This window comes from Papio anubis, chromosome 4 (genome assembly GCF_008728515.1).
Source record: "Papio anubis isolate 15944 chromosome 4, Panubis1.0, whole genome shotgun sequence".
Lineage (NCBI taxonomy): Eukaryota > Metazoa > Chordata > Mammalia > Primates > Cercopithecidae > Papio > Papio anubis.
In genome coordinates, this window is record NC_044979.1 from 96617914 (window position 1) to 96626154 (window position 8241).

General features: G+C 44.3%; 1 long non-coding RNA gene across 1 annotated transcript; it reads left to right on the plus strand.

Annotated features, from left to right (window-relative positions):
• Positions 1-947: 947 nt before the first annotated feature.
• On the plus strand, positions 948-7485 carry LOC101017923. Its single transcript, XR_644949.4, has 3 exons — positions 948-2376; positions 2492-2556; positions 4844-7485. It is a non-coding gene; the product is annotated as an uncharacterized LOC101017923 (long non-coding RNA).
• The last annotated feature ends 756 nt before the right edge of the window (positions 7486-8241 follow it).

The following is an 8241-nucleotide window of genomic DNA, read 5'->3' on the forward strand; positions in this document are numbered from 1 at the left end:
AATCAGGTGGGAAGCTGGGGTGGGGCTGGTCCCTTCATCTCCAGCCCTTGAAATATAAACCAGCTCCCATCCTGTTTCCTCTCAGGCTCCTGGCCTGAGTAGCTTCTGGGCAAAGCCAGTGGCTTCATTGTGGTCACTGTAATTGTGCCAAGTCATGAACCTGTAGGCTAGGCCAGGAAGGCCCCAAAGCGGATAAGCCAGGCTGACAACATGAGCACCCCTCACCTCACATCCTGCCCCATAAATGGCTTGAGTGGGAACCAGAAAGCCTGGAACAGATTCGGCTATGCTGCGTGCTCTTGGGAAAGGACCCACAGCCAAGCCAAGACCAGTCTGAAGACCCTGAGCCCCACAGGAAAGGCATTATTTGTGAGGCCTCCACATGGGGGGTGTGGTAGGGAGAGCAAGACTTTGAAATCAGAGAGCCTAAGGTGGAATCCCAGTTGTACCCTCTGGGATTGTCTGGGGACAAGTGGCTTTAGCTCTGGAACTCAGCTCCCTCGCACGTACGTGGGGATGACAACACCTGCCCTTCAAGGTTGTGAAGATTCATCAAGACCACATGAGTAATGCACCTGGCATCGGGTGTGGCACAAAACAGGTCCTCAGGAAATGCCAATCTGCTTAATAATAAGAAGATAGGCCGGTAGTGGCAGCTCACGCCTGTAATCCCAGTGCTTTGGGAGGCCGAGGTGGGCAGACCTCCCAAAGTGCTGGGATTACAGGAGTTCGAGACCAGCCTGGTCAACATGGTAAAACTCTGTCTCTACAAAAAAAAAAAAAAAAAAGCTAAAAGTTAGCTGGGTATGGTGGGCGTGTGCCTGTAATCTCAGCTGCTTGGGAGGCTGAGGCAGGAGAATCACTTGACCCGGGAGGTGGAGGTTGCAGTGAGTTGAGATCATGCCACTACACTCCAGCCTGGGCAACAGAGCCAGGCTCTGTCTAAAGAAAAAAAAAAAAGAAAAGGAAGAAGAAGAAAAAGGAGGAGGAAGAAGGAAGAGGAGGAGGAAGGAGGAAGGAGATGACACTTAGCAGTAGTTACTATGTACACTCAGCGCCTTCCCATTCCTTATCTAATTTAATCCCAATGACTGTCTGATGCAAGTCCCATTGTTATTCTCACCTGATAGCTGCAGACGAGGAAGCTTACAGAGGTGGAGTCATCGCCCACGGTCACACACTTGGTGAGCAGAGAGCTGGGATACGAACCCAGCCAGCTGGGGGCTGAGGAGGCCGAGGGAGAAGCAGCTGGCGATGAAGCCTAGAAAGGAATCAGGTCTGCTTCCTTGCTTGGCCTTCGGTGCCATTGACAGCAGCCTCCCCTCATCAAGCAAAACTTGCTGCAAATTGAGCTGCGAGTTTCTTGCAGGGTGGAGCTGTCCTCAGCTGAGTGGAGCCAGGAGGTGAAGCAGGAGTGTGAACGATGTGAAGCACCCATCACAAATTTCTGGCCACCATCTAATTTTAGAGGCTTCACGTTTCAGTATGAAATGCTGTTGTTCGTGTCACCAAACTAGGAAACAGAATCGTGCCAGGAGAAACCCCCTCCCCTACCAAGTTTGATGCTGTAAAAATGTCTAACGGGGAAATCTTCTCAATGGTAAATTACTCCACTGCCTTCTTTTCCTCTCATTTTACATTGGAGCTCTCCTCAATTCCTACTGGAAGATGTTCAAGGCTGGGCCAGGAGAATTCTGGAGACTTTTTCCCGGACTTGACATAGCCCTGGCATTCAGCAGCCCCCTCACTCTCACGTGAGTGAAAATCAGGAAGACAGCAGAAGGTGGCAAACCCACTGTCAAGAACCAGAGTGTCAAGAACCAAATTGTAGTGATAAATTGTTACACTGGCTGAACTAAAAATTGTAATAATAATAACAATTAACATTTATGCAGCATGTACAATGCTCCAGTAAAATATTCTTTTAAGGTCATGATGTACCTTTATCATGATGTTGTCATAGTGTATCTACAATAATAGCAGCACTAGCTAACATTTATTGAATAATTACTGTGGTTACTTTATCTGTATCATCACATTAATCTTTAAAACTTCACAACAACGCTTTGAGCCTGGTGCTTTTATTATTCCCATTGTACAGTTAATAAAACAGGTTTACGTAGTTAGTGGCTGAGCTGGGTTGCAAACTCAGGCATGTCTGAATCCAGAGCTGAATTCTTACCCACTCCAGTGACTACCTGTCAGAAAAGAACAGGGCAATGTTCATTCTCCTTTTATTTTCTTTAAGCACCTGATCATTCTAAAAGCATGTATTCCTCTGTGTGTGTGAGTTACGTACACGTGTGTGTGTTTCCCTTTCTTTTCTAGGAGTTCAGGCTCATGACTGCTTATTTGCATGATGTGTTGGTGTCAAAGGTGGGTCAAATATCTTCTCTACATACCCAGCTTCCTTCCACTCTAGCAGTTTAACTTCTCCAACATTGTTGTGGGGTACCTGGTGACCTCAGTTTCTCCTCTCCGCTTCATCCAGGACTTCACCTGAAGCTTGAGCTACATGTAAAGCTTCATCTACCTTGAACAGGGCAATGGAGAGAGGTAAGTTTCTGGGACCAGAGGGGCATTGTCTTATCCTCAGCAAAGGGAGTGCAGAGGAGGGATGGAAAGGACAGGAGAGGACTGACTTCAGAAGGGGTCAACTGGGATTGTTCCAGGCAAACTAGATGCATGTCACTCTGCTTTGCTCCCTTCTTGCAAACGGATGTGAGAATACATCTTCGCCATCCCTTGACCTGTGAGGCTGGCCCCATTACTGAAGTACGGAACTGAGAGGTGCACTGAGTAGAAGCAGTAACAGGCAACAGGTGCTTAACTGTTGGCTAGCTTTTTCTTGGCTGTTTCCTCTCACTCTTTGAAGGTGCAATGCCTCGTCTTGGTACTGGATCACTTCTGTAACTACCAAGTTTTGCAGATTTGCCTCCTGGAATCTGTGATGCTTCTGTGAGACTTCTCCTTCAATGAAATGAGGGATAATTAAGTAGCCTGCTGCATCTTACCTTGGCCTGCCTTCCTGTGAGATGTCTACGTGTGCCTGTGCACACACACGCCCACACACACAGAGGCATGCACACACATATGCATCTACACACCCATGCATGCACACACACATACATATAGGTGTAAAGTTTAGTTACATTGGGATTATTTACTTGTTTTCAGAATGCTAATTGTAAATATGTGTTTATATCACTGGGTCACTAGGACTTTCCCATTTCTGCCTAAGTACCTGAAGTTTCTATTTCTGTATTTTTCAAAATTATTTTTAAATTAGAAAAATAATACTCAAACACAATATCATTTAAAAAGACTCAAACAATACAGAAGGGACGTATGGGAAAATGTGAAAAAAATCCCCTTTATACAACCGATACTCCAAAATGCTCTCATTCCCATCTACCAACCCTCTAACAATAGAATAACTTCATATTTATGCTAATGGTCCTTTTCCTATATAATGTAAGCTTAGTGTGCAAAAAATATCTACAAATCTTTTTGAAAGCACCACTTTTCATACAAGTTTTATATTCTATGAAGAGAAAATCTGGTAAATGTTACTTCTCTATAGTACTGCCAAGTTGCTTCTCTGAGCCCTTAGACAGCTTTTACCCCGTTTCCCCCCTTTGCCTTATTGGTTGAATGTGGTTTTTGAATTGCTAATGGGTCAGGTGTGCCATGAAGGAAATAGCCTGGGCTTTGGAGTCTAACTTGGTTGGAATCCCAGTGAGATCCCTGTTTAGTCTCACGGACTGGGTAAACTGTATTCATTCCTTCTCAGGAATCAAAGGCCAGGACTCTGCAGCCACACTGCTGCCCGGGTTCAAATGCTACTTTCCCCTTGACTCAGTGGAAAGCTTTCAAAAACCACTTGACCTCTCAGTGCCTTAGTTCCCTCACCTGTGAAACAGGGAGAACAATAGTATCTCCCTCTTAGGGTTGTTATGAAAGCTTAAACTTACTTCAATGCCTGGCACACACACAGTGAGGGTTAAATAAGCCTAGGTTGCTTTTTATTACCCTCCTACGTGTACGGAATTCACAGTGATGTAAGTCTACCTGCAGGTGATAAAGATCCCGCCCCAGGTAACACAGACGGATGCAATCAAACCATTATTAAGCTAAGCTCCTTGCAGAAATTTTCACCACCAGGGCCTGCACAAACACAGAAAGAGTTCTGCTCAGACTCAAAACAGAGAAGTGACCCCCAGCCCCACCTTTGTCTCATCTTCCACCCCATCCATGCATTCTTTAGATTTCAGCTGTTCTCTTCCCTCCCAGCTCTTCTATTCTCTTTGTCCTCACCAGGCCACGACCACATATTTCACACCCCTCCTACCAAACCACAGAACTACTCCCACCTCTGTCCGTCTCCCCTCCTATCCACAGGGTCAATGCCTGGCCATCTGTTTGGGTCCTAAACTGACACTTGGAGCATGTAACATCCACTAAGGAAGCTTTGTCTTAATTGCCGCCCTTGTTGATCACAATGACATTCAAAATCCTTCATCAAGGTTATCTTCAAACCCTCCCTTCAAACTAACCTCTCCCTGTGCTCTAAACATGTCTCCCAGAATCCCTTCTCTGAGCCAACCAATTCAAGTTTCCCACGGGATGTAACTGAGACGCTAGAGGGAGTTGGATGAGAACATCTTTAAAGCCTTTTTGGCCCTGTAGATCATTTGTAGACATTCTACAAACCTACAAATAGTCACCACACTTACTATGTGCTAAACATTATGTTAATTGCCTTTGTTTTATGCACATTAGCTCCTTTAATTCTCATAATAGTTTGATGAAGGAAGGTGGTATTTACTATCCTGTTTTACAGACAGAAAAGCTGAGTCTTGGGGAAGATAAATTGTGGATCCGAGGTGACCCAGCCAAGATGAGCAGGACTGAAACAGAGGCCCACATGACACTGCAGTCCCGCTCTGGGTGTCAGAAGAGTGCTGCTTCCCCCAGCTTCTGTTGGCCTGTGTTAAACGTTTCCAAGTTGATCCTCCGGCCTACCCCCACCCCTATGTTTTCTTTCTAATACACAAACAGATGAAAAATAAAGCATGAGTGCTTCTGCCCTAGGATGGCATACCAGAATCACCAGACGACAGACACTGGGGTCACGTCAGACCTGGGAATCAGAATCTCTACAGATAGGTATTTCGAAAGGTGCTCCTTAGATTGGCACCTCTGGTTAGAACCCTGCCCAGGGATTGGGCAAGTTGAGCCAATGGCTCATATCTGGCCGGTGTTCATTGCTTTGTTGAATCACACTTAATCCTTTGGGTTTGGTAGAATCCTGCAAGTAGACTGACAGCTGCATGTTTGCAGGAAGGTTAAATATTTTGACAGTGCAGAAGAGTGCTGCATCTGGAGGGTTCTGGGTCCAGCTATAATCAGACTTGCCTGTGCTAAACAAATGGATTGACAGCTTCCGGCATCCTCACCTTACTTCTGCATGGTGACCAATATCCTGAGCTTAATTACCTGACAGCCAGGAGGTAGGGGGCAAAGGAAACCTTTTAATTTATAGTAAGAAGTGATCAGTTCCTTTTTTGGGTCTTAGTTAGAATCCAGGTGTACTTGAAACAATAAAACCTTGTATAGTTTTCTCCTATAAGAAACTTCTTAGATATTTACCAAAATCCTAGAAAAATATATATTGGTCAATATACCACAATTCCCACAAGAGGTAAATATTCACAAAATTTACTTTGGGCAGTGATGCTACAAGAATACTAAAAGGCGTTGACTTTATCATCAAGTGAATTATTTTTTAAGTTTTAAAAATTTAAATCACAATATGTTTGACAAGCTCCAGCAGTAGGAAAACACCTTTGCTTTAAACAAAACTACCTTTTCTCAGCAAGAACAGTTACTAGAGCGGGAAATAAGGTTCTTTTCAGTTTTAATAATAGTATCTGAAATGAAATAATGTTACAACTCTCCCCTCTAACCTTGTAGCTAGACAACTTAGAATATTTATTTATTTCTCCTTCAGAGAAAATAAGAGTGGATGTTACCTTTAAGCAACATACACATTTAATTAATGAACGCAAGGAAAATGATTCTGGCTGTAGTTAAATCGGGCACAAGCATGTAGGATTTAAGAGATCTGACCTTAAAAATGAAGAAAATATTATTGTAATTACTCCATTTGCTAAAAACAAATGATGTGGCATTTGAATTTAAGACTTCTATCAAAAGCAGTTGAGTGTCTCTAATCAGTTCGCACCTTTACATTTTAATGGAGTTGAGGTTGAGCCGTTGCATTTACAATTATCTAGGCTGACTTCATGCCTTCGAAATGACTTAAAAAGATTAGCATTCATGGATTATTTATTAGCTCCTTGTGAATGTATTTCCAAGAATGGAAACAACATATTGCATCAAAGTCTAGTTTCCAAGTTTAGCTCTTTTAATTAACAACATGACTGTACGATGCTGCAAAAGGCGTCTCTGAAGTCACAGGACATTTTGTTATGCTTTTCCCTTCAAGTGCATCTTTAGTAGCAGTCTTTGTTCCTTACAAGCTCAGGGAGAATGTTGATTCCAGCCTTGGTGGCTGCCTGAGATGCTCTGTAAACACTGCGGCTAGCAGAAAGCAGGCTGCTCAGAGGGGCGAGGCAGCTGATCCCAGCCTGCTGCAGCTATCACTGATAGGGAATGCCTGTCTGGAGCTCGGCAGAGTACTCAGTGACACGATGGCACTGGCAGTTTAACCTAAACACACTTTCTGCCTAGATAACAAAAATGTCACGTGTGAGTCCCTGACAGCAACCCCAAAGGAGCTCCAGGTTTGAGGCAGCGCCGGCAGGACATGGTCTATCTGCCATCTGAAGCCCTTCATTGCCCGCCTGGCTGTGAATCTCACCTCCTCTGTAGTGGAAAACAGGTCGAACAGACCTGGCAGGCAGGCAAGGGACAGCAAACCTTGCAGGGAGGGCCTAGTGCTGAAGCTAAGCCAGCCCTTTGAGTTCAAGCTCAAAGGCATGCGATGCCAGCTTTGCAGGGAAGCTAAGATTCTTCTGAGAAAAAGCAGAATGAGAGAGATATATACACAGCTGCAGTGGAGGACTTGGAAGAGAACAACGCTAGGGCCTGGATCCTACAAGACTCTCCTCTGGAAAAGCAGGAGAGATAAAAGAAAGGAAGGAAGCAGGGTCACTGCAAGTGTGGGATTTGTCTTATTAAAATCTGATACTGTGTGGCAGTTTGCTTCACTCTTGGTATAAAATGTCTGAGCTCCATGTTGAAGTAAATGTAAGCAATATAAATCTGCCTTTCCCGCGGTGAAAATAGATCCATATTATTTAAAATATGAACTGGGATAGATGACAGTTACAAACATTATACTCGTTCTTATTATAATTCTTACTAAGCTCAAGGAATAAAAACTGGGATGATGAAAAAGAAGTTCTGATCATAAGGATTGATGTTTTGGATAAAATACAAACCAACCCAGAAATGATGAAAAAAATGTGCCCTGCCTGACTTACTTTGTGGCTTTGCTGATGGAGAGTGCAGCAATCATGCCATTTATTCATTCACTCACTCACTGAGTCATTTATTCAGCAGCTATCCAACAAGAGCTCGCTGTTGGGGCAAAGACACTATGCTGGGGACACATAAATGCATCACATGTGGAGTCTGTCCTCAATGAGTTTATAATCTAATAAGAAAGAGAAGGCAAGTCCACACGTAACTATAGTACAAGGCAGGATGTAATAACTGCAAAAAGGAACGTGAAAGAAAATGCCGTGCGGGATTGCACCTCACTAGGGGTGGGTTTTGTTTGAGCTATCTTCCAGTGGATGGGCAGAATTTGGACAGTGGAGGTGGTAGGGGAGGTGGTAAAGAAAATCCCAAGAATGCTTTGGTGTGGGAGGTCCAGCAATCCCTGCCTGGTTTGTTGTCTGTGTCCATGAAGGTGAAGCAGGAGAGGAGCACTTGAGTGCCTCTCTGCGAGAGCAACTGACCTGGCACCCCTGGTTTTTCTAACTGCCTCTTTCTGCGTTCTCTGGCAAGACACCTATGGGCTTTAGGCTATTATTTTTTATTTTTTATTTTTAATTTTTGAGACAGAGTCTTGTTCTGTCACTCAGGCTGGAGTGCAGTGGCATGATCTCGGCTCACTGCAACTTCTGCCTCCCAGATTCAAGTAATTCTCCTGCCTCAGCCTACCTAGTAGCTGAGATTAAGGCATGCACCACCAGGCCCAGCTAATTT